Source organism: Cynocephalus volans, chromosome 14, assembly GCF_027409185.1.
Source record: "Cynocephalus volans isolate mCynVol1 chromosome 14, mCynVol1.pri, whole genome shotgun sequence".
Lineage (NCBI taxonomy): Eukaryota > Metazoa > Chordata > Mammalia > Dermoptera > Cynocephalidae > Cynocephalus > Cynocephalus volans.
Window position 1 is genome coordinate 92,629,076 of NC_084473.1, and position 26,722 is coordinate 92,655,797.

Sequence of the window (26,722 nt, forward strand, 5' to 3'; positions counted from 1 at the left end):
TCTTCAATTACTAGTTCCAGGCCAATCAGTTCCTCAGGTTAGCTCATCAACAACAAAGCAGGGACATTATGAAATCAACTGAACACTGCCAGCTGTTAGTTCATTTAATTACAAGATCTGGCTTGTCTGATTATTAATCAGGCCGAGGACAAGAAATGGCAGATGCCAGACTGAAGTTTATACAGAGAGTGTCTCGAGACATAATTCCAAGTTAATTGGGTACGGACAATGTTTAATCATCACCAGTCCAAGGCTGGTGGCCTGCCACCACAAGGCAGGGTGATCTCGGACATGGTTCCTGCCTGGGCTCCAGTTTCCTCACCTGCACAAGGCAGCAATGAGTCGGATGACCTCAGATGCCTTCCTTCTCTAACAGAGTATGAAAGAGGGGGACAAGACCACGGGCCCAGGTTCCACTTCTGCCCCAGAACTGCTCAGGGAAGGAACAAGGAGGTGGGAGTGACCCCTTCCCCTCAGCAGTGGCCTATATGAATTCATGTCAGTGTCTGGGACCCTGGGGCAAGGGGTCAGCACTGAGCCTTGAGGTGGGCATTAAGGGTCACATGACCTAAGGCAGTGAGGACATCAGAAGGGAAGGAGGAAAAGGATGCACCCAGGATTAATCCAAACACAGCCCAACACAACCCAACACAAACTCCATCATGCCCTCAAAAAACACAGAAATTTCCAGGTGGAGCCAACCCTGACTGGCTTTCATAGTGCTAGTAGCTGAAAAGTTGTCCAAGTCAGGAAGTCCCGCAACAGAGATAGCATGTTGGAGAAAAGCTCAGCCTTCCTGCCTCAGTTTCCTCATTTGACAAAATGTAGACCACGACACAGTATTTCATTGGCAATTGCTATGAGGATGAAATTACCTGCTACATGGAAAGGGCTTAGAACACTGTCTGCCAAATGGTCACTCTCAAATGCTAGCTCCTATAAATCTCCCCATGCTCTGATGACAAATATAAATTCTGGTAAAATGTTCTCAGTTATGCAGTCGTTTCTGTATTCTCTCACGGCTGCAGTCAGCAACTGCATATTGCACATCTCCTACACACCGGCATCTGCCCTCGGCCCTGGAAACAAAAGTAGGAACAACAACCCACGGCCTGGCTCCAGAAGCTCAGCAGCCACAGGGAAAATGGGTGTGTCCCCTAGGTTATACTGTGATGTGGGAGTGTCCCCGGGAAGAGCTGTGCCTGGGACAGGCGGGAAGACAGGACCCTGACTCAGCCTGGAGGGCAGGAGGAACGGATGAAGTAACATCACAGTCTGGGGCATGAACCAAAGGCGGGTGCCGAGAGGTGCAGCCGAGAGGCTAACAGTGTCCATGACATGAGGAGTCTTGCGGAGGAGCTGGGACTGTAATTTGCATGTGGCAGAAAGGTTTTAAGTCATGGGGTGGGTGTGGTTAGAGTTTCATTTTTCATAGACATTTTGGCATCTGTGTGGGACATAAACTGTAGGCAAGAGAGGAGGTAAGAGAGAGGATGTGGGATGGGTCCCCAGCAAAAAAAGGCTGGCAGTCAGGGCATATCTGAGGACACTTAGGAACAGAGAGGGTGAAGCGTGACTGGCTGGGCCTGAGTCACTGAGGTGGAGGCCAGGGAGGGCCAGGCCCTGATCAGGAGGGAAGGTTTGGGTACCCACAGAGAACTTGGAAGAGAGGCTTGGGGACGTCACCTACAGCACCACTAGGCAGTCCTGTCTCCAGAAAAAAACAAGAATTTGAATGTGCTGGAATTGGAGAGAGTTCCAACACCGCATTGGGAACCATCGTTTCACAGGTCACAGCTGTCACACAGCTAAGGGGACCCTGGACAGTGGGTGGGCAGTTGCTCCTACCATGGTGGCAGACTCCTTCAAAAATATGGTAAAACCAGAGCTGCCCCAAATTTCTTTTCCACAAATGCCAACAAATATAAAATATTTTCTCATATAATGGCAGACATCCCAGGTCCCCTGGAGCTGAGGGTGGAGGACTTCAGCTGTTACGAGAGAAGGCTGGGGGGACCTGGGTGACCCAGCCCCCTTGCCTCAGACAAGGCCTTTCCTTGTAGGAAGGGATCCTGCTTCTCAGAAGGGAGTCACCCTCTTTAAGGGGCGTGTCCAGCTGGGGAGAGAAGAGAACACTCAGGTGAGGCCGGAGTGAAGAGGGCAAGGTCACCGATAGCATCTCGAGAGGTGCCAAAAGGTTCTAAATGCTCATGAAAAGGAGTCAAATGTTTAAAAGGGCCACGTTCCACAGTCTTTGGGGACAGAACGCTTTCAGGAAATCAAGCCGTGGGAGTGAGGAATACAAAGAGCTTGGCACCACGAGCTGTTTGGTTGCCACGTGCACCCCCTGCACCTCCTCTGGGCACGTCGCTGCTCAGAGCACGTGGCAAGAAGAGCCTCGCCAGACAGAGATGCGCTGATGCCTGGAAAAACGAACAGGCCCTTTTCAAGAACAGGCGTGCTCGCTCTCCCTTTACCCAGCATGTTCACACACCTGCACCCCACCTTACCTCATCTAAAATAGCTTCAGAAAAGCTGAGTGGAAATAGATATTTCACCATTCATTCACCTGTTTTTGCAGTTTTCTTTCAGTATTTTGGAGTCTATTTTTTTTTTCATGCCTGAATCATTGCCTTGAGCCTTTGGAAAGCTTGTAAGACCCAAGCATATAAGGGCTTTTAGTGCCTTTTGATAACAACTTGACTAAGCATCTTAGCCTAAACATACTAACTCCTGACCTGTCATTCACTGTAAACTCACAGGACAGTGCCCACCGTTAAGCTATCAGCAGCACAGCGGCTCATCAGCACGAGTGGATCACAGTGCAAGGTCCAGGAGAAAACTCGCACATGCTCCTGTTCCCCGTCCCAGTGCAGTGCCCTCTCAACCCCGAGTGTGCCCCAGAAGTGACTGCTGCTGAAGGGAACTCTGTAGAGAAAGTTCCAGGGAAATCAGCAGAATGGGGAAAGGGGAGAAGAGCAGGCTGGATGGATGAATTCACGTGGAAGGCCCAGGAAGCCTCTTGCAGAGCTCTGACTATTTCCTCTCTCTCTTCTTCTCTGTCCCAGAAACTTCCTTTAAGAAGCTTTTATGCTCACTGTGTCTACTTCTCGTCCACTGCTCAGCTTCCGTGCCCAGAGCTCCCGTGAAATGCACTGCCCCACACCACCCCGCCTAGCTCTCCATGCAAAGGACCCCTCAGTTTCCATCTCACTGGACACTGTGCAGCACCCGCCCCGACCCCCAGCCCCCTGGGAGGAGGATCAGCCCCACCCACTCCCCTGCTTTCACCTCCCAGCTTGCTCCTCCTCCTCCTCCTCGGCAGCCTCTTCTCCTGCCTGAGCTCTGCACCATTCTGCCTCCGGGCTGCCTCTACGGTGCTCCCAGGTCTGTGGTCCAATGCTTCTGGTGCTGGTCTGTGGGTCTGGGACTTCTGACCAGCTCTGAGCTGATTCTGCTCAGAAGCTTCTCCCAGGGCCAAAAAAGTCCCCTTCCAGGAAGAACTGACTTCATCCAACAGTGCCTTCCTGTCACCGTGAGACATTCCATACCCAGTGTTGGCACAGGAAAAGTGGCAGTGGGGACAGAGGGGCTGTCACAAGAACTCAGATGCCTTCCTCAAGGCCTAAGGCCCATTTTCCTGCTTTGGGGACACATCACATCCATTAAACACCTTCTTATTCTTGAGGAATTTCCCACAACCCTGAGGAATTCCCTTCTTATTCCTGAGGAATTCCCCCACATTGTGAATCCTGCCTTCCAGGATAGAAGCCAGGCACAGGCAAGGTGGCGTGCATCAGACGAACCCCAGACAATGTCAGAACATCCTGTGGGTCCACTTCTGGGAGAGTGGCTGCAGAGGCACCCAGCACTAGGGGAAGCTGGTCCTGGCACCTGTGCTCAGTGTCCAAGCACAGGCTGCACTGTCCTGCACTGGGACCTGCACGGAGCAGACCCACCATGTCGTTTGTGCTATATCTAGCCATGTTAATCTCCAAGCTTCTCTTTCCAGCCTTCATCCACCTCCATCCTATATTGGGAGGGGCCCTGAGTGTGCACACAGTAGATAGCCCAGTACACAGGTGCAAGTCCATGGCCCTCCATACGGTCCGGGACACTCTGCAAACCAGCTGGGCAGAGTGGCAGCGGAGTCCATGGGATGACCCAGGAAAGAAGACCACGGATGCCCTGGAATCAGGGCCAGGCTGTTTGGGGAGGGAATTCCAGGGATCCCCAGGACTCGAGGCATGGTTAAGAAGAGGGGGTGCTGGTGGCACAGGTTCCAAGTGGGCACATCCTCTCAGCCTTGCGAACTCCTCGCCATGCCAAGGGATGTGGCTGGCCGAGTTGCAGAGTGGAGCCCTGCAAAGTACAGGGTGTGGGTCTAAAGGAAGTTCTGTAGCAGCCGAACCTCTGCAGAAACCCAAGAAGAGCGAGCGGACAGCAGTAGTTGAGTCCTTCCTCCATGGACCTGAAGTAGCCGAGCCCCAAATCTAATATCTGTAAGGAAAGCCTAACCATACTCTCCACATGTCTACCTTACACCAGTGCGCTCTTCCGTCTTCCTGTGGAGTGCCTCGTAACTACATTTTCAGCGTCATTTAGTGCAACCTCTCATCCCAAACATTAATCAATATGTGTGTGAGTGCATGTGTAGATTTGATGTAATGGAGAAATACTCAGAGAATTAGGCTCCAACTAATTTGGCCATAACTGGGAAGTGACTACAGATGAGTCCCTGGAAAAAGCAAAGGCTAAAGCAGGATCTTTAGCTTAGGGAATGTCACAGCCTACATGTTCTACTGAAAATCAGTAGAAACATCTATGGGGAATGGGCGATGGTGCTGGAACTAAGCCCATAATTCCCTCTTTGTTATAAGGATTTAAACGGCCATTAAACAGTCCCCAATGTTGTTAAGACCAAAGACGTTGGTTGGAAAGAGAAGGCAAAAAGGAAGTTATTAGAAAGCCATAGAACTTTAGAATTCTGTACTTACACAAGTCCTTGCTTCTTAAACAGCAATCCACAACTTCCCAAGGAGTAGCTATAGACAAGCAGGGAACCCAGTACCTTTCTTCCTGGGTATTGATTTGACCCGCAGATTTTCGGGGGGGGGGGGTTATTATTTTTATATTAGAACAAACACAGCTGTATTATGAAGGAGAAAGAAAAATCTCCAAGATCTGTCTAAGATAAAACATAAGGCACCAAAGATATGTCCCTTAAGGCGAGCTGCTTTGGAGTGCAGGCTGAGCATTTGCTTTTCATGTCTCAAGAGGAGTCCGTGGACATCAGAATCCAAGAGGCACTGTCCTAAGCTAACGTTCGTAGTCATCTCTCTTATGCAATCCCATTTATGAGAAGTGAACTCCATCCACAGGGCAAGACAGACAAAGCAACCTGACCCTAACCACCACGGAGTCCACCCAGGTTGGGCCACACTCAAGTTGAGGAAGAAAATGTGGAGACAACCTCACAGGGGCATGGGGACCACCAACGTGTGCTCCAAATGTGATACGACCATTTCTATCCTGTAGAGATTAGTACACACCCTGTCACATGCAGACATCCCACAAACCCAACTGTGAGTTCAGTGTGGTTACATTATTTCCTCCAGAGAAACAGCTGTACCAAACTATGAGCAAACAAACCACTCCCACCACAGGGGACTGAACTTGTGGTGCGGGTCATTTCAAGAGACAGCCTAAAACTTGCTCTTCTCACCTCTCTTATAGGGACCTTTGGGAGAAAATTCCCACTTGTCTTTGTACCAAGGATAAAATAAATTTCTCCTGACTTTGCTTTCATCTCGAAGACACTGACAGCTGTGTCCTGCCAGGTTTCCTCTCTCCCACTGCCTGCAAGAAAGCATGTTTGTGTTGTCAACCTTGGCTACACATCAAAATCACCTGGGGAGCTTCAAAAATACCAGGGCCTGGCACAACCCCAAAGATGCTAGTTTGTTCCCTTTGCATCCAGTCCTGGCATCTCTCAGCATGTACATCCCTCGGGCAAGGCTGAGGTGCAGGGAGGGCTGGGACACCAGCTTACCTCTTCATTTGCAGCCCCACTCGGGCAACTGTGCAAGCATCTGGGTGGTCGAGGTTTACATTTTACACATTTTCTAGCCTCATTTCCACTTCATCTCCACTCCTGTTTTTCTTTCATCTCCCTTTTAATATATGGCATCTTGTAAATCTTTTCTGGAACAGATAGGAATGGAAAAAGTGTCTCTATGACTGTGCCACAAGTGCACCTGTGGACGTGCATGAAGAGGAAACAGTGCAGAATCCAAAAGTATGCAGATGATCAGGGCCTCACGGAACCCCAGCCCCTTTCAACATGGTGAGACAGCTCAGTGCCGGGGCTCTCTACGTTCTCCCACAAGCTAGGCATGGCCAGGAGTCTGCAGCAGCATAGTCATGGGCAGTGAGTCACAAGTGCTCCTGACAACATCTCTGCGTGAACATGGCAAGTTGACAGTGGATCCCTCATGTAGCATAAGAATATGCTCTGTAAGTCCCCACCCCCTACGCTACGGTAGTTGTCCAGCTTTGCCCCATTGATCGATGAGACACTTCCTCCACAACGTCTCTGCTTGCAGGTGACACCCACCTCCCACTCATGCATCCATCCTCGGTTTTCCATCTGCCCTGGGCCACAGGCACAGCAGAGCCACTGCGGGTATCGTGGCACCCCTGCTGTTATTTTGGGAACCACAGAGCTGCATCTGTCTATACCTATCATTTCATCTTCTCAAGTGGAGACACTGGATGGTCTCCAAGCAGCCGGTCTACCCACGTCCCATCCAAAGGATACACTTCAAAGAACCCCTTTGTGAAGAGAGACTGCCGACATCCTCTGACTTACCAAGAGGACTCACGTCCACAAGAAAACAGGGATTTTCATTTGCTTTATTTACTGCTCTATCCCCAGCACTTGCCACAATAGACAGTTCAATAAACACTGGTTTAACAAAAAAGTTAATCAGTATTAAGCAGCGTTCCTCCAATGGTGAAGGATTTACTCCAAAGATGTTATCTGTTTCAGAACCATAAAGAAAATCTTGATGCCACGTTAAGCCATTCAGTGTGTATTAGCAGAACCCATTGGAAAGGGGGGGGGGGGCGGAGAGCTTGGTCCTGCCCTGCCAAGGTCATGTGAGAATTCAGATCTAACGTCCTTTCTTTAACTGCATGGAGGCCACCTGAGGGCAAACAGGTATAGGCAATGCTTCACAGGAAGAATGGCAGCTACCAACAGAGACTGAAAATAAATCAGGGTTCCACACCCTTCCCCCATCAAATCCCATCCCAAAGGCTCCATGTATTTGTCTAGCCCAAGAGTTAATGTAGGATATGAATACAGACTATTAAATGAAATATCAAATAGGATATTAAGAAATTAGAAGGCATTAAGGGAGAAAAAGATGCCAATAGCTGCTTGGTAAACTCCATGGGGAAAGGGGCAGCAAGCGTCTCCAGCACCACCTGGCTTCCTTAGCTTGTCCATGGTCACCGAGTTCCACTGCACACATTCCCCTTCCAGAAACAGCACAGAGCCACGGTGATCCAGCATCACGTTCCAAAGACAGATGGGCCTTTTCTCCGGGACATCCCTTGCCTCAGTTCCTATAATGTGGCGCTGAAACCGTGGGAGGGTGCCCATTTGACGAATGTCCCTGGCACCCAGGAAACACTGTGGAGAGCTGGCCCTGGCAGCAATTAGCATCTGCAGACCTCCCCCTCCTGGCAGTGCAGGGGACAAACCCTGGCAGGCAGGGGCTGCCGGGAGCCATCATGAGGGAAAGTAGAAGACACAGGTTTGAGGTCCAGAGGTGGACTCTGGGTGCCAGTCCTCTAACAAGTTAGTCACCTGTCTAAGCTTCTGCTTCCTGTGCTGTAAAACAAGGGTGACAATAGCACCTTCCCCACAAGGCTGCTGGCAGGATAAAAGAGCGGTAGGAGGAAAGGACCTTATAAACTGTAAAGTGCTGGACATGCTGCCTGTAAACAACGTCTTCTTGGTGTCTACCCGTCTGCAGCTACATTGCCCAGCATCATCCTTTATCTGGAGGGGCAGGTTACCCACGACAGTGGCTTAGGACATCTATCCCTTAGTTTGTTAGGAAACTGACGCTCCTGAGCCTAAGCCCCTGCCAGGGACACTCCTGAAGCAGATGAACGTGGCCAGACTGAAGCACCTGGAAGCAGTTTCCGCAGGGGACACACACCCTGAACAACCCTCCAGAACGACTGGCAAGTCTCCCCAAAGGACCCGAACAGCCTTCACTCCTGCTTCACGAAGGAAAAACGCCGCTTTGAGCGCCATCGCCTTCCCGCACGGCAAACCCTGAGTCGTGATTTAGTGTCATTTAGGAAGGACGCTCACGGCGCACCGCAGATCCGGGAGCCCGCGCGGGTGTCCAGGTCACCGTGCGCCCCCGCCCGACCCCTCCCCAGGACGCCCCAGCGTCCTCCTACCTGGGCCGGCCCAGCCGGGCGGGGCGGGAGCCCCGGGAGCCGAGCGAGGCCGGCGCCGCCACCGCTCGGGCCCGGCCGCGCTCCCAGGCGGCTCCTCCCGGCCGGCGCCGCGCGCTCCCGGGCGGCTCCGGGCTCCGGACACGAGCGGCCCCCGCCCTCGCGGCCGGGAACTGCGGGGCGCGGCTCGGGCTCCGGCCCAGCCGCCGCGGGGGCGGGTCGCGGGCGGAGACACCAGGCGGGGCCGGCGCGCAGGCGGCGGCCGACCTCGGAGGCGAGCGAGCTGGCCCGGCGCCCCCCACGGCCCCCTCCGGACGCCGCCCCGCCCCGGGCGTCTGCGCGGTCCCGGCGCCCCTGCCGGTGGTCCCGCCGGTGCCAGGACGCTGGCGGCTGCCCTGCGCTCCCGAAGCACCGCCCAGCTCCTGTGGGGACGGCGGCTGCGGCCACCTGGTCATCGCGTCCCGGCTCTACCACCCAAGGCGAACTGCGCTGCGACCCGCCGGGCAGCAGATCCCCAGGCGAACGCTCAGGTCTGTGCCCAGCGCGGCCCCTGAGCCGGGTGGCTGGCCCGGACACCCTCCAACCGGCTCTGTGAACTTGGACGAGTCGCTAACTTCCTCGTACCTCCCTTTCCTCTTCTGCAAGAAGGAGTCGTAACAGCGCCCACCGCATGGAGTGCTTGAGAAGAAGCAATGAGCTAATACGTGTGCAACAGTGCCAGGCACATAGCTGACACCTCGCAAGCGTGGCCTGCTGGTGTCATTGCTATGCGCCCAGATGTAAAAGCAGTGGACGGTCTTGATACCAGACTCTGGGCCGGGCCGGGTGCTCTTTTAAACTTAGAATCCTCTCACTCCTCCTCCCAGCTCACTTTGCAAATGAGAATTCACAGTTACAGAAATGCAAGGAAGGCCAAGGTCATACAGCAAGTCCCTGGCGGGGTCACATCTAGGACTCCGTGGGGGAGGAAGGACGCTGTGGTCCGGCAGCAGCTCGCCCCGGCTCCGAGCCCAACAGCCGCCCAACAGCTTGGGAACTTGAAAGTGGCCCATGCCTTCCACCCTGGCGCCGCCAGCCAGTGTGTGACTGGACTCCCTGCCCTGCCAGTTTTGAGGCCTTCCTGGGCCATCCTCTGAGGAGATGCTGAATAGATGGTGATTGCTTCCTTCCTTCCAGGACACACCTCCCCTTCCTGCATCCCTTCAGGCTGGGCAGGCTTTGATTTCCCTAACCCGCCCTGTGACATGCCCCTTCAGAAACTGTAGAATTCAGGTAACCTGAGCCTCCGCTGCCTCCACAGCTCCAGGCTGAAGGAAAACGTAAAGCAATGAACAGCAATAACTCATCAGCCCTGAAAGCCGTCTTGCGGCCTGGCATGATGACAGTTTCTCACTTCTTTATTTTATCTGGTTCCAGAAGCTTGCATGTTTCCTTTTTCTCAGTGGAGCAGGCTTAGATCTGGGGCCAGTGGCGTGGACTAATGAGAATACATTAACTGCCCCATCGCTCAGTATTCCTTATACAGCGGTGGCTCTCATAGCCTTGACTCTGTCGGAATCACGGGGAGATCTTACACCCTCATGCCCAGATCAGAGCTGAGACCCAAATGTCAGTATTTTTAAAGTTCCCAGGGGGATTCCAACATGCAGCTAGGGTTGCGAACTCCTCTAAGTGATGCTGTTACTCTGAATCCTCCACCTGAAGCCACTTCAACAAGTGCATCCAGGTGGCATTTTTACTGAAAGCTGAAGCAGTGGGGCTGCTAGAGGCTAAAGAACACAGCTGAAGCCCTTAGTTGGTGAACATAAACTCATCTTGCCACTTACGGAATAAGCGTGTTTTAGATGTTTACAAGTAGAAAGTGAAATTGATTTGTGCAATAATGTAGAAGTAAAAACTATGCTTTTATTTTAAAATGTCAACCCTTCCCACCCACCCTTATCCCGTGTCTTGCTAGAAACAAGGACCTCTAGACCCAGGTAGGACTCTCAACAACCCACCTATTACAGACATGGGATTTAAAGACCTCCCCTTCTCACCATATAACCTCTAATGTCTCTCCTGGGACCTTGAAGTCCCCTTCTCTCTCCCGCCTCCATGCTGAGCACTTTCCCTGACTCTCCCTTTCCCTTTGCTTCCTTTCCTTGGATAGCCTGTGTGTCCACCTGCCTCAGTTCACCCCTGGGTTGGAGGCTCACATGAGGTGGAGACTGTCACCCCTACATTTCTCTCAGCTCTCTGCTTTTGCATGACACAGGTGCTCTGAACAAATCAGTATGCTTTGGCATAAGACACTGCTTACACTGATGCTGTGCACTTAAGATGCAATCCAGTGGCTTACACCCTGGACAAAAGCTTATGAGAAACAGAAATAGCACCCATAACCTCTGGACACCCTTTGGAGTATCTCTCACACCAACCTCCCAATTCTGAAACACCTATCATTGAGGAGACTTCGCTGTCTGCCACCCACTCCCAGGCCACCTTCCTTAAAAGAGACCTTGTTCCCTGAGGATTTTCAGTGTATCTCCACCTGTCAAGCTGCTCAGGTCCCAGGACCCTCTTTGGGAGAAGTCTGTAATAATGCACATGGAACAAAATCACGTTAACCAATACATCATGATCTAATGCCTGAGAAAATAAAACATTCCTCATGGTCCATCTGGCCAGGTAACATTTTGAAGGATTTTCCATCATAAACATCAACACTACGTTTGAAAGTTTGAAAGAGGAAGCATTTTTGTGCTTGTCGCCTTGAACTTCCAAGGCCAAGTGTTGTAGAACTTAGGCCACAGAGCTTGTATCGTAAACCATGGAGCAGAGAAGAGTGTACGGTAACGTAAAGCTATTTTTGCCACACGAAGGAGCAGATCTGACCAGCAGATGGAAGGGCAGAAGCAGAGGGAGGAGGCTGGCATTTGTTAGAGCCTGGAAGGCTTCTGAGAGGTGGCCCAGAACCCATTCAAGAGAAACCCTGGAATCCTCCAGATGGAGATGGGTAGGAAGTCCTGGAGGAAAGAATCACTTGGCTTTGCAGGATGTAGCCCTGGACGCCACCAGTGTCATAGCAAAGCCCTGTGAACAGCACAGCCTGAACCAAGGATTGGCCCTGACAGCAGTGTCCAGGTAAAGCAGCCAGGTGTCACCAGACCCTAGAAGGGGCTGTGAAGGGGCTGAGAGGGCCAGCACCTGGAAAGACCCCTGCAACTGAGGCTGGCAGGACAAGCATGGTCTCAGCTAAAGTCAGGAAGACCAGAGGATGACCTGGAGACCAGAACCCCTCCCAGGACACCAGGACAACCCTTAATCACTTCTGTCCCCTTTACCCCCACCACCCCAAAGAACCTCAATTACCCTGCAAAGAAGAAAAGGAGGGCTTGGAGGGGAAAGAATTCTGAATAGATTATGTCATTGCCCCCAAAGAGACTGAATCTTGAACCAGCAGAGATAAAACTATTCTGAATTGGTGAGATTTTTTTCTGCCACCAGATGGAAATGGGAATTCGTAAGTGAAGTTTCAATTGCAGAGAAATAAAATTACATTTTGCACACAGGGCCTCTGTGATTTGTAACTTGCTTTGCCTACTTCTGTTATCCATGGGACTGCCAGTAATCTCTCACAGAACCACAAGGAAGATTTAAAACCACTGTCCTAGATGGTCTTCCTGCTGCAGCCCAGGGTTTTGGTTCCTCCCACACATTTTCCACCTACTGACCTCAAATAAGCACTTTCTTAGCTGTAGCTCTCATTGCCTCCGGTCACTGCAGCCTCTCAGTTTTAATCGGCTCAACACTCTCCCTTTCTCTAAGCAGTAACTTGTAGGCTTCTAGGATCATCTTTCTATTCAAGGTCTGCTGATTTTGTAAGACCTTTATCAAGCAGAAAGCCACATGTGAGCTACAGGTGAGAGCTGGTGAGAAAGTTTCACATACATCGCAAGACTGTCACAGGCAAGAAACCATTTCTTAACCTCCTTTCTAAGAGGAGGAAGAAAAGACGTGGCAGGCAGACTGGCAACTCTTTGTTCTCATTGCAGCTTTAATCTTGCTCAGTGAAGGCAAATAACTCAGAGGCTTTTTGTACCTGGTTTTCCCCATGTTAACACAGACACAGCATAGCAAGTTTCAGAAGCTGATAGACTTGGTAACTTCCACGTATGCTGCACCTGACAGAACCAGATTGGTAGCCTCTCTCTGTCTGTCTCTCTCATGACGATGATTAGTTTAGCACATAAAACTTAAAGCATAAATAACTGAATTGTCTATCGCCACCCAAAGACGGCACTTACCAGCTTCCCCACCTACCCAACCTTTGTGCTCAGCCATAACTCCAGACATGTAACAAAAGTGCAGCCCCCTTTAAAACTGTTTTTGGATTTAATACTCTCTTCCCTGTAATTCTATATAGTCCCACCATTTTCGGTTCCTTGCAAGTTTCTATAACTGGTCTCTAAGTTTTGACACTCTTCCTTTTCCACAAGCACTTTCCAAAATCTAGACTTTGGTGTTGGAGCCTTTCAAACTTTTTACCCTTTTGAAATAGTGGCAATTTATGTTCTCTAGGTGGTTTCCTTTTAATATGATCACTGCAGTAAGTTAAGGATGGCTGCTAATTCTTTGCTCCTCATCTAATTTAGGGGTGAAGGCTCATTTCCCTCCTGTTGAATAGGGGCTGGCTTCAGTGACTCGCTCAACCGATCTCAACCCATAGAATGAGGTAGAATTGACTTACTGGAACTTCTGACCTCAATCATAAGAAACCTTTCAGGTTCTTCCTGAGCCTCTTGGAACACTCACTGTTGGTGTCCAGAGCTGCCAGGTAAGAAGCCTTACTATCCTGAGATTGCCATATGGTTAGAAAGCCCAAGCCACATGGAGGCCATGTGTAGTAGGCACACCAGTCCATGGCCCCAGCTGTCAGCAGAAACAACTCCAGCCCTGGAGTGCACCATTTTGCATGTTAGGCCAGTCACCTCTAGTCTGTGGCTATCTGGCTGCATCCACATGAGGGGCCCCAAATGAGAACCACCCAGCTGAGCCCCATCAACCCACAAAATCATGAGAGATAACAATGCATTGTTGTTTTAAGTCAGAGTTTCAGGGTGGATTGTCGCACAATAATAGACAAGCAAACAATGACTGTGCTCAGGAATGTGTTATGGTTCTCCATGGCCTGTCCTGCATCGTATAAAGTCAGCCTAGCAGGTAAGGCCTCAGAATGACAACAACACCTCTCCTCCCTTCTCCAGCACCACCTCTGAACACTGTTCAGTTACAGAGGGCTTTTTAAAGATTTTTATAATGATGATCTCACCAGCAAACAAAGGAAAAATGAGAGTTATGAGATGGTCAAATAGGCGTAGTTTTGAATACACTGTTTTGAGTAAAAGATGTACCTATAACTACACACTCTTAAGTAAATGCTAACCACCAGAATGATTTAGTTAGTAGTGTCATTATCCGATGATTTTCTAAGAATTAGTGCAACCGGTGAGGACTGAGTCTCCACTATCAAAAATACCTGGTGGAAGAGTGAAGGGCAGGCCACTGCTTCCATTAAGCAGAAGAAAAATTTGCTCAGACTGAGTGCCTCTTTCATTGAATCATTTCCCTAATGTCCAAAGATTATTTCTCTCGTCTTTCTCCAGAACAAACAGCTTGGCAACAGCCCAGCAGCAGGTGAACTGCTGTCCAACAATAACCAGCTAGCCATGCCTGCCTGAGGGAGGACGGGAGCTGGGAGATTCTGTCTTGGGTCCAAGGGCTGGGAGCAGAGGCTGCAGCGCCTGCGATTTCTTCTTTGCCTCTGGCGATCTCATAAGTAAATCACTGTCTTAAGAGCCTAGATGGCAGGTGCTGAGCTGTTCCCACCCGGGAAGTGTTAGACCTGCTGTGAGCTCAGCTTATGGTCTAGAACACAAGATGGTACAGTCGTTGGAGAAGGCCACTGGGTCTTGAGTCCTCCTGAGAGTGACCTCAATTCCCCAGTAATGGCATAAAAGGCTCAAGATCAAGACTCGACCAGACTTTGGACAGGGGACCCAGGGGGCCCCCTGAGTGTGACTTACACATGGGCTCTCAGGAAGTGGCTACAAATATTTCCTCTTTTATTCCTCTAGATCTTTGCTATCCAGTACATGTAGCCTCTAGAAACATGTGGCTATTTAAATTATTTAAAATTATGTGAAACGAAAAATTCAGTTCCTCAGTTGCACTAGCCACGTTTCAAGGGCTCAATAGCCACACACTGCTAGTGGCTGACACATTGGACAGAGCAGACATAGGACATTTCATCACTGCAAAATACTCTGTTGGACATTGCTGCTTAAAGCCTAGACACTTCAAGGTCTCTGGGGCAAAGGCCCTTCTCTGGAAAGCAGGTCTTCATCCAAAATGGACAAGCTGCTCATTTTAAATCTCTACCTGAGCAAAAATCTTCTTCACACCCTTCTCTTTCCTTTCAATCAACCATGTCACCATCATTCTGTCTGTCTTTCATGGCTCAGCTAAATCCTGCCTACTCACACATTCCCTCTATATTTTAGGTACTCAGTTTGCATATTATTATACTCACTCTACGTTCATTCATATAACACTTGGTAAATACATGGTTTCGTGTCTACATTTTTATTTCTCTAGTAAAAATAAATGTAAGATCTTCAGAGATAGGAACCCATGTATTTTTGAGGAGTGGGGAATCTCTCCATCCCCTGTCCCCAAACACTCAATATATGACCAGATCGATATCCAGAATGTCAGAAGTAATCAACAGACCAGCTATGGAGAAGGCTGTAAAGGTTTTTTATTGTAAGCATTACCCCAAACTTCTGCTGCCCCATAGTGATTTCTAGGAGAGACAACACTGGTCTCCAGTCACAGGGTCACAAAATCAGCAACAGAGTATTTATTACCTTTTGATTAAAAAAAAAAAACCCAAAGATTTAAAATACAATTACCTTGGCAAATGAAATTGTAAAATCTTATCATCCTCTACATTTTTGTCATTCCTTTTTTGTTTATACTCTAAGAAAAAAAAATCATTTATGGGGCTTTGCTCTGTTCTTTGATGTGTTAACTGTGTGCATGTTAAGTAACTTGGCAATTTGCTAACTAAACCTGGACACACACAAAAAAATGGCACAAAGAAACAGAATCAAAGAGAAGGTACCCATGGAGAAGGGGTGCAGGTGTGTACCCAGAATGTACGCTTTCCTAAGAGCATGAGGAATAGATCCCAGCACATCAAAATTTGAATTCAGAGGGAAGTCAAAAGTTTACTAGGATGAGAGTTTTTTCCTGTGCCATCTCAGGAAAAGGAGAGAATCTCAGGAAGAAAATGGTGACTAAGAAGGTATTGAGTGCTTTTTCTGCTTTCTCTCTTATGTGTGTGCAAGTAGAAATGCAGGTACCCAGAGGACCTAGTAAAAGCCAGCAATCTGGGGAAGATCCTGAAATGGACTCTGCAGAGAAGGTAACCTGAGCCAGGGAGGGGAGGGGCAGAGAAAAGCAGCAGCAGGGCCAGGCACACTGCGGCTTTGGGGCGGGACAGTCTCCCCCACCCCCACCACCTCACACGCAGACTCTGCACATGTTTTGTCAGAGTGATCCCTACATTTGAAGAGTATTTTTTAAAATTTCAACTTCTGAGTGTTCATTGCTAGTATATAGATATACAACTGATTTTTGTATGTTGATCTTGTAATCTGCAAAACTCACTTATTAGGTAAAGTAGCTTTTTTATAGATTCCATAGGATTTTCTACATCGACCACCATGTTGTCTGCAAATAAAGACAATTTCCTTTCCAATCTAGATGTATTTTATTTCTTTTTCTTGACTTTTTTGTACCAGCTACACCCTTTAGTACAGTGTTGAATAGAAGTGGGGAAAGTGGATATGCTGTTCCTGATCTTAGGGGGAAGGCTTTTGTTAAGCATGATGTGAGCTGTAGGTCCTTTGTAAATGCCCTCTATTAGGCTGAGGAAGTTTCTTTCTATTCCTAATTTGCTGAATTTTCCTCAGGGATAGATGTCGGTTTTGGTCAAATCTTTTTTCTGCATCTATTGAGCTAATCATATGGTTTTCCTTTTTTAGTTTTATTAATACGATGAATTTCATTTATTAATTTTCCAATGCTTAGCTCACCTTGCGTTCTTGAAATAAAACCTACTTGGCCATGATGTATTAGCCTTTGTATACATTGCTAGTATTTTGTTTAGAATTTTTATGCCTATGTTCATGAGGAATATTGGCCTGTACTTTTCTTGCAGTGTCCCGTCTGGTTTTGATATCCGGGTAATGCTAGCCTCTGAGTTGGGAAGAGCTCTCGGTTAAGAAGGATGCACTCCACTGCAATTTTCTCGAAGAGTTTGGGTAGAATTGACATTACATCTTCCTTAAGTGCTTGGTAGAATTCACCAGTGAAATTATTGGAGCCTGAAGTTTTCTTTGTGGAAGGTTTTTAACTACAAATTCAATTTCTTTAATAGAAGGCTATTCAGGTTATCCATTTCTTCTTGAATGAAGCTGATAAATCGTGTCTTTCAAAAAAATTGTTCATTTCATTGAAGTGCCAATGTTTTGTGTGTAATTTTATTCATAATATTCTCTTATTATCCTTTTACTATTTGTAGTACCGTGTGGTGATACCACCTAGTACCTGCTATTGATATTTCTGTATTCTCTCTCTTTTATCCCTATCAGTCTGGCTAGAGGTTTATCAATTTTATTGATCTTCTCAAAGTATCAGCTTTAGTGTCATTCATTTTTCTCTATTGTATTTGTTTCCTATTTAATTGCTTTGCACTTTAAACATTGTTATTTCTTACCTTTTGCTTGTTTGGGTGTAATTTGCTTTTCTTTTTCTAGTTACTTAAGGTGGAGGTTAAAGTCATCGATCTGACAGTTTTCTTTTTTTTAAATGGCATTTAGTGCTAAAAATTTCTTTATTAGTGATATTGTATCAGTCCACGTATAAGAACCCTACAATACTGGAGTTTCCTTTCACCTGCCTGACCTTGGTGATATTTTGTCATTCGTTTTACTTTCATGTACGTTGTAAACCTCAGACTACATTATTATTGCTTCTACTCAAAGTCAGATTTCTTTAAAAAAAATTTAAACAATAATTCATCATTTCTGGTTGTTCTTTATTCCTTTGGATAGATCTAGATCTTCATATAGTATTGTTTTCCTTTGGCCTGAAAGATTTCCTTTAATATTTTTTAGTGCAAGTCTGCTGGTGATGAATTTAGCTTTTGTATGTTTGAAAGGATTTTATTTTGCCTTTGTTTCTGAAAGGTATTTTCAGTGTGTATAGAATTCTTGGTTGACAATTTGTTTTCTTTTAATATGTTAAAAATAATGCTCCAAAGTCATCTAGCTTCCATGGTTTCTGGGGGAAATCTGCTGTTATCCTTATCTCCTTGTTCCTCTGTGGGTGTCTTTTTTTCTCTGGCTGCTTTTTTTTTGAATTAATTAATTTTTTATTGAAACGTAGTTTGTTGTATGTACCTTTGATTGAATATCAATACCTGTGTGCAATATGTGATGTTCAAATCAGGGTAATTAGTATATTCTTCATCATACGATGTAATTGATTTTCATGGCCCTTTACCAGTTCCTCCCTTCCCCATCCTCCTCTCTCCCTTTCCCACCTTTGGTAACCTCAGTTCTGTTCTCTTCTCTTGAAAGTTTAACATATTATTGTGATTGTTCTATCTTTCTTTTTTTATTTATTTGTTTATTTTTATTTTTTGCTTCCACATATAAGTGAGGACATGCAGTATTTCTCTTTCTGTCCTTGGCTATCTCACTTAACAAAATTTTCTCTAAGTTCATCCATGTTGCTGCAAATGATAGTATTTCATTCTTTTTTATGTCAGAGAAGTGTTTCATTGTATAAATATATCATATTTTCCTTATCCAGTCACCCAGCGATGGATATTTACATTGGTTCCAACTCTTGGCTATTGTGAATAGAGCTGCGATAAACATGGGAGTGCAGGTGTCCCTTCAACATGATGATTTCCATTCCTTTCGGGATATACCCAGCGTGGGATTGCTGGATTTTATGGCAGTTCTATCTGTAGTTGTTTGGGAAACTTCCATACCATTTTCCATAATGGCTACACCAATTTACAGTCCCACTGACAGGGTAGGAGGGGTCCCCCATCTCTGCATCCTCACCAGCACTTGTTATTCTCTGTCTTTTTGATAGTAGCCCATCTAACTGGGGTAAGACGATATCTCAATGTGGTTTTTATTCACATTTCCCTAATGCTGAGTGATGTTGAGCATTTTTTCATTTCCTTTGAGAAATGCCTATTCAGCTCCTTTGCCCATTGTATAATCAGGTTCTTTCTTTTTTTCCTAGTTAGTTGTTTGAGTTCCTTGTATATTCTGGATATTAATCTTTTGTCAGATGCCTAGTTTGCAAATATTTTCTCTGACTCTGTGGGTTGTGTTTTCATTCTGTTAATTTTTATTTTGCTGTGCAGAAGCTTTTTAGTTTGATATAATCCCGTTTGTTTATTTTTCCTTTTGTTGCCTGTGCTTTTGGGGTTGTATTCATGAAGACTTTGCCCACTCCTACTTCCTGAAGTGTTTCCCCTATGTTTTTTTTTTTAGGGGTTTTATAGTTTCAGGTCTTATATTTAAGTCTTTAATCCATTTTGAGTTGATTTTGGTATATGGTGAGAGGTAAGGGTCTAGTCTCTTTCTTCTATATTTTAATGTCTAGTTTTCCCAGAACCGTGTATCAAAGAGGTGATCTTTTCCCCAATGCATGTTCTGGCTGCTTTTAAGATTTTTTTACTTTATCACTAGTTTTAAGCCATTGATTATGATGAAACTTGGTGTATTTTTCTTCTTATTTCCTGGGGTTCATTGAACTTCTTGGATCTGTGGGTTTAAAATTTTTATTCAACTTGGGAAAGTTGTGGCTATTATTTCTTCCAGCATGTTTTCTGCCACCTTCTCCTTCCTCTTGCAGACTTTAGTTACATGCGTATTTGGCTACTTGATATTGTTCTTTATTTTCTTTTCCTCCTTTGTGTTTCGTTGTGATGGTTTCTACTGCTATGTCCTTAGATTAATTAATTTATTCTTCTGCAATATCTAATCTGCTGTTAATCTTATCCAATATATTTTTCACCTCAGACATTGCAGTTTTCATCTCTAGAAGTTGGATGTAGGTATGTTTATACATCTTCCACTTCTCAAGTTACCTCTTTAAAAATATGAAATACAGTTATAATAATTGTTTTAATGTCCTTGGCTGCTAATTTTAACATCTGTGCTAGTTCTTGGTTGGTTTTGACTGGTTGATTTTCCTATTTATTATTTTCCTTGCTTCTTCGCGCACCTGGTAATTTTTGGTTGGGTGCCAAACATTGTGGATTTTAACTTGTTGGATGCTCGGTATTGTAGTGTTCTGGAATGCATTTGAGTTCTTTGAAATACAGTCGTGTGCTGCATAATGACAATGCAGTCAACAACAAACCACATCACATATATAGTGGTGGTCCCATAAGATAATAATGGAGCTGAAAAATTCCCATTGCCTGGTGATGTCGTAGCTGTCGTTACGTCATAGTGCAATGCATTACTCATGTGGGAGCAGCATGTCATTTCATATAGCCTAGGTGTGTAGTTGGCTATCCCAGCTAGGTTTGTGTAAGTACACTCTGGGATGTTCACAACAACAAAACAACCTAACAAAGCATTTCTCAGAATATATCCCCGTCTTAAGTGAGGCATGACTGTAATTTGATTCCTTTGGACTTGCCTGTAACACTTGTTAGCCAGGACCACAGCAGCAATCAGTCTAAGGTTTGTCTTGCCCCACTGCTGAAGCTTCAACCTTCTGAATTCTCTACCAAATTCCTGAGAATTATGAGATTTTCCAGTCTGGCTGGTGGGAACAGGAATTATTTCTGGTCTTGTCCACTATTTCGTCTACTCCTTTAGGTGCCTCCTATTCTGGCCTTGGGTAGCTCTCTCACATGCTGAATTATTAAGTGGCACCCTCTGAAGATCTCTGAAGTTCTCCCCCTCTGCAGCTGTCTCCTTTCCTGTGAACTGTAGCTGCCTGGTCTCCCCTGGCTCTCAGCTCTGTCTCATCAACTCAGGAAGTTCGCTGAGCTCTCCCTATGCCATGGCCTGGAAACTCTCTCATCTCATTTGTTTTCTGTCTCTCAGGGATCACTGCCCTTCATTGGTTGCCATCTAGAGCCTTCAAAACTTTGATTGCATGTATTTCATGCAGCTATTTGGTTGTTCCTGGTGATAAGGTAATTCCAGGCCCTAATTCCTCAATCTTGACTGGCAGCAGGAATCTGCTAACATAGTTTCTGAAGTTCATCGGTGAACATGCCTGAGATTCTTTACACGTCAAAAAATGTTTCTTTTAATTTTGATTGGAAATGTTTATAACACTTAAAACATAACCCAGGATTAATAAATGTTAGCCAAGACCAAGAGTTCTGAGTAAGTGGGTAAACTGTGAATGATGTTAAGTAAAGGACAGTCTGGCAGTTAGCGAGTTCTGCAGTAGAGAGATCAGTTATGAGGCACCACCCTGGATGGAAAAACTTCCAAAATTGTGCCACCAGAAATGGAAAGAAAAAAATGGTTGTGAAGGAAGAAGGAAGGAAGGAAGGAAGGAAGGAGGGAAGGAAGGAAGGAAGGAAGGAAGGAAGGAAGGAAGGAAGGAAGGAAGGAAAACCCTGAGGAACCCAATCCACTATCTCCTGGTTGCCAAACCCAAGAATTTTGAGGGACGAATCATTAGCAATTGTGATTGGCTGAACACAGGCATTAGGAGAGATGAATTGAAAGGGGATTCTGATAATGTTTAAGAAAATTGTTAGAGAAAAATATATACAGCACTATATTAGTGGTTCTCAAAGCCCCTGAGATCTTTTTGGAGGGTCCTCAAAGTCAAAACTACTTTTGTAATGATTCAAAGATGGTATGTGTCTTTATCATGCACATCCTGTCATGCATATAAAGTGGAGTTTTCCAGAGGCTATATGATGTATAATATCTCAATGACTGAAAGCAGAAGCAGATATGAGAACTCAATTATCTTCTGTTGAGCTAAACATTAAGGAGATTTAAAACAATGCCACTCTCCTAGGGTTTTTTGTTTGTTTTTAAAATAAAATGCAATTTTTTTTTAAATAAAAGAGAGGTTATTTATGTTAACAGGTAGTTTATTGGTATTTTTAAATGATCAATAAAAATTTATTTCTTAAATTTCTGTTTTAATTTCTAATATGGTTAATATCAATAGTGTTAACCATGTAGTCAAAAGTTCTTCAAAGTTTTCAATAATTTATAAGAATGTAAAGTGGTTCTTAGACCAAAAGTTTGAGAGCTTCCGTTCTACATAAAGCTTCTTCTGCAGCCCTATACAGACTGCTGTGTAGTTCATGGCAGTATCGTCCTAGGAGCAGGGACAAAGAGCAGACCAAGAGCTCAGAAGACAGTGTCACCGTGAACATCAGCTGCTTCACCTGTTACTTAGACTTTGAAAGGATATTTCACAGAACACCTGCCCCTATGAGCCTCACCCATAAGGAACTGTGTGTCCCAAGTCATCACTGAGATTTCAACTGCTCTTTTAGGCAGCACAATTCCCACCTGGAATATCCCAGAGGGTATACAACATGGCCTGTGCCATTTCCAATTGACTTCAGCACAGCTTTCTTGACTGTTCATCTGACCCAGGCCCAATAATTTATCGTTTATGTAGGAAGGAAATGTATATGTATCAAGCACCTGCTGTGTGTCTGACCGTGAGTTAGACACTTTAGTAGAACATCATAATTGAATGTTTTAATACCACACATGGTATTGTTGCCCTTGTTTCATAGACAGAAACAGACGTCCCAGAGAGGTTAAGAAACTTGCCCAAGACTGCACAGTGAATGAAATAACTGAACTGGGATTCAACGCACTCTCCAAAGCTGATGGTCTTTCCCACTGTTCCACCGTTGACCACTGCAGCGGTGTCATGGTTTGCAAAGTAAAAAACACCCTAAAATATGTGAGAGCTATAGGTTTGCTTTCTAGACCTAGAGGGAGTGTAGCATGGGGGACTACTAGTGTAGACAATGGTTCCCAACCACTTCAGATTGAATCCCAGCTCGGATCCCAGCTCTACCATGTCCTAGCCATGTGGTACTGAGCAAGTCACTGAACTTCTCTGGCATCTCAGTTTCCTCGATGGTAAAACGATGTTATTAATAGTCCCCACCTTATTGGGTTGCTGAATAAGTTAGCTTGTAGAAAGCACTTAAACACTGTTGGACACACAGTCAACAGTGGAGGTGATCCTTGTCTGCCATCCATTTGCCATATGGGGTAATTCACTCAGGGCCTTTGAATCTACAAACTGAATGTAATGATATCTTCCCAGTTACACCAAAGAGTTACTGGAAAATCATAGATAATTAGTGAACCTGACAGTATTTTTAACTGAATAATACTATGCAAATAAGAAAATATTTCTGGAGTTTTATTAGGCATAAGCTGATAGTACAATGTCATTTTGGAATAAGGAGTCTTCCGGTAAAGAGTAGGCCACTATTTCTGGCTAAGAGTACACACCAGTCACCACAGCTGATAATTTCTCATTCCAAAAACACCAACCAAAACCACATTTAAAAAGAAGGGTATTTCTGCAGAAACACTCAAGTCTAAAGTAACCAAGTGTGAAATTTGTAAATAACTTGATCTCTGTGTGATAGGAAAACACACTTAGCTAATATTGGGGACATCTATCAGGAACTGAAATCTGAACAGTACTCAAAGCTGATAAAGGGCTTAAAGGAAACAAAAGATTGACCTGCCATGAGAAGTTTCACAAGACTTTTTAACATAAACTCTGAAATTTAATTATTGCCATTACCAAAGTCGTTCTGTTTCTCTCCATTTTTCATTGTTAAAAAGTTTTATCTGAGCTTGAATCATTTCCTGTCTTGACAATTGCAATATGTCTTCCTCATCCCTCTTACACTACTAAAGTCCAAACCACCATTGTCAAGGAAATTCCTTCCCTCACCGCCAAATAGGTGTCCCAAGCAGAGATGTCACACTGCGCATGTGCACACGCACGTCCCTACCTTTTCTAAAGTCCCTCCTGCGCTTCACAGTATGTGTCTCCATCTAACCTACTGTGTATGTTCCTTCTCGATCTTCTTTATTAACTGTCTATCCCCATGAGAATGTAAGCTCCATGAGGGGAGGGTTTCGGTCTGTTTTATTCACTGTTGTATTACCATTGTCTTGAAGAAAGCCTGGCATGGGGTAAATGCATTTAGGTTTTTATGGAATGAACGAATGGATTACTTAACTCTGCCCTTTAAAAGTCCTTGTACTTGATTTCAGTATTTTTCAATCTCTTCCATTCATTTTTTCTCTTCTCTGCCCCCACTCTTTTCCACAACCAGTTTTAGTTCTCTAAGCCATCTTTGTTTTCTGTCACTGTGCATTGTTCATGAATATGCAGGTGTTATTTTTAGGTCAACTTACTACCTGTCTTGGATCCTTCTGAAGGTAGGTAGGGAGCCAACTCAGCCAATGGGAATTCAGAGGATTGAGACCTAAAGCAAAGTGTCTCTCACCCTTGACAAAGTAGGGGACCAGACCATGCCAGTTAGCAGAGCAGAGAATGGAGAACGCTGAAGTCTGGGTTACCAGGCAACGACCTCCAGGACTGCCACTCCCACAGGCCCAGAAGAGAGATTTGCACAGCAGCTGAGAACAGCTGCTCCAATTCACAGTTGTCTTCTAGGCTGACAAATGGACCTCTGCATTTAAAGGGCCGGGAAGAGAACTGACACTATTTGACACTACTCACTGAAACACGGCTCCTCCAAACCCTGGCTGGATAGCCACGGGCCCAGGGTATGGCAAAGGAACCTGGTGAATCCCACAGAAGGGAGGCTTGGATTGTGGACCCCATACCTGGCTATGCAGCAAGGTCTCCTGGACATTCCAAAGCCCTACCTCAGCAGAACCTCTACAGGCAGTGTCTGGGAGTCTATATGTTTAAAGAGCTACCAACTGCTCCTCAGACCAATACTTGGTAACCAGAAGGCCTAGAAGATCTGTAGGGGCCTTTCTAATGCTGTGACTATGGGATAGAAGGTCTTCATGGGGGTGAGACATGCCCTAGGGGAGTTTTATATAAAGGTAGGGGTATTTTTGGTTGTTTATGTTCAGGAGGGTATTTATTTAGTGGGCAGAAGTTGGGACTAATAGACAGTCTGCAATACCCAGGACAGCACGCCACAACAAATTGTCCCCCATCCTAAAATCTTTCAAATATCCCATCGGACCTGAAGTTAGGTAAAAATCTGAGTCTGGAGCCTAAGATTGTCACATAAACACAAAGTATTTTTTGCACAGTTTTAATATGTATTGAATTTTCCAGAAATGCAGCTACCATGTAAATCAAGAGGAAGTTGAACTTGATTTTTCTGTAAGTTTATAAAAGATGTTTCATCCTGGGGGAAAAAAACACATCACTGATGGCTGTGCCACTCATGGGATTCGAATCTCCGGAGGGGCAAAGACTGTTCCAGTTTGTTTTCACCTGCCCCCTTACAGACCTCTCTGTGTAGCTGCAAGCATCTGGCAGCTTCTTTGTGTCCTTCTAGTTCAGCAATGTCCATACATATATCTATGGAACCAGATATGGAATAACTTTTAAGGGTAATATATTTAAATTTTTAACGTCATGTATAGGTAGCTTATGTTATAAATGAACCTTATTTTAGCACAATAAAGGGTATGTTATAGAATATGTATTAAGAAAAAGAGCATTAAGTCTGCTGAAGTTCAGAACCACTGATCTAAGCCTTTTAATTCATTCCTCAGAACAAAGCTACTGGTTGGAGATGAAGACACCATTTTCTTCTAATTGTCCTGATTGTCTATCTGTTCACCCTTGATTTGATCTTGTTTCTCATCCGGGGTTTATTTAGCAATAAGTCTTCTAGGGAGAACCACTCAAATTCTACATCTATTGCATCCCAACCATCAACAGAAAAGAGGTTTCTTTTCATGGATAGGCCCCTGGGAGATTATGCATTACAGACCCTTTCAACTTTGCTTTTGAAGTACAGATAACTAGAGCTTGTTTTTATTAATGTGACCCCTGCTTTGAAATATTGCACCAAGACCACAAGGAGGGCTTGACTGCCATGTCAGCTGCACCCCCACCCCAGTAGTAAGTGCCACATGGCTTAACACTGTGTGCTTCTCTCTCCCTTTCAATCATCCCTCTTATTCCCACTGTCCCACCTATATGCCACAGTGTATATTCTGACTGCTAAGTGTGACTTCATTCTGAACATACCTTTGTGAGCACCCTCAGCCCATGCTAGAAATTCTTCCCTTCACTTCCTCAGGAAGCTCTCGGTCCAAGAAACAATGATACGGTTCTCAAAGTTATCAAGAGCTATGACCAAGGAGAAGAAGAGACATTGTGCCAGGAAAATCCAAGCTACCGGCACTAAGAATTATTTCTGATGCAGACATGATGAAGAAAGTTGCATGAGGAAATCCTCTACTGTGGTTTTCCTACCAAGACATTCTGCAGAGAGAAGACAGCATATGCTAAACAACCGATGGGTTCTCTAGAGTTGTGTAGCAGCCAAGCAGAGAGCTTCCCAACCAACAGTCTCAAGAGCCACAAGGTGGCCACTATGTCATCTCCTGACCACCTTTGTCTAACCTTTCCCTCCTTGAGAAGAGTGGGGGTAGCCATCTGAGGACTTAGGTGGTCTCACCCAATACACCCCCTTTTCTTTCCCTCTTCCCCTTTCTCCTCTCCTCTTCGTCCTCCTGTTTGCCATCTCCTTCACTGTCCCTTCCAAGTCTTATTCCTTGCTCACTGTCAACCAAGGGGACCCATACGTATCACTGGACCGTATTCCTATATTCTCTTGGAATGGCACTAGTGGACATTACTGTAAATTACAATGTTTTATTGTTGTATATATGTAAAGTATCACATCGATATAATTCAGAACTATTTCCCCTAGCTCTTTCATTCACCACTGATATTTATGATAAATTTTTCTTTGATTGACTCAAGTTTGTTTTAAGCATAGAACTCTGGGAATACCTCATTCCAAAGAAGCTAAATATATCTATAAGAAAACTCAGCTTGCTTCTCAAAGTGGGCTTCACGATACTTTTCCCTAAAAGATACAAAAACCATTTCA

At 45.5% G+C, this 26,722-nt stretch overlaps 1 protein-coding gene across 4 annotated transcripts in view; it reads right to left on the minus strand.

Annotated features, from left to right (window-relative positions):
• The window catches only part of IL1R1 (interleukin 1 receptor type 1), an 80,133-nt gene that overhangs the window by 40,263 nt on the left and 13,148 nt on the right, over window positions 1–26,722 (minus strand). Inside the window, exons 1-2 of one of the 4 annotated variants that reach the window (XM_063078570.1) lie at window positions 8,485–8,570; window positions 6,053–6,204 (exon numbers count right to left, since the gene is read on the minus strand). The exons of 2 other annotated variants lie outside the window; for them this stretch is intronic. The gene's annotated coding sequence lies outside the window, so the exon portion shown is untranslated. Of the gene's footprint in view, window positions 1–6,052; window positions 6,205–8,484; window positions 8,571–26,722 lie in introns of those variants that run through there. One more of the 4 variants, XM_063078571.1, reaches the window with a different exon arrangement.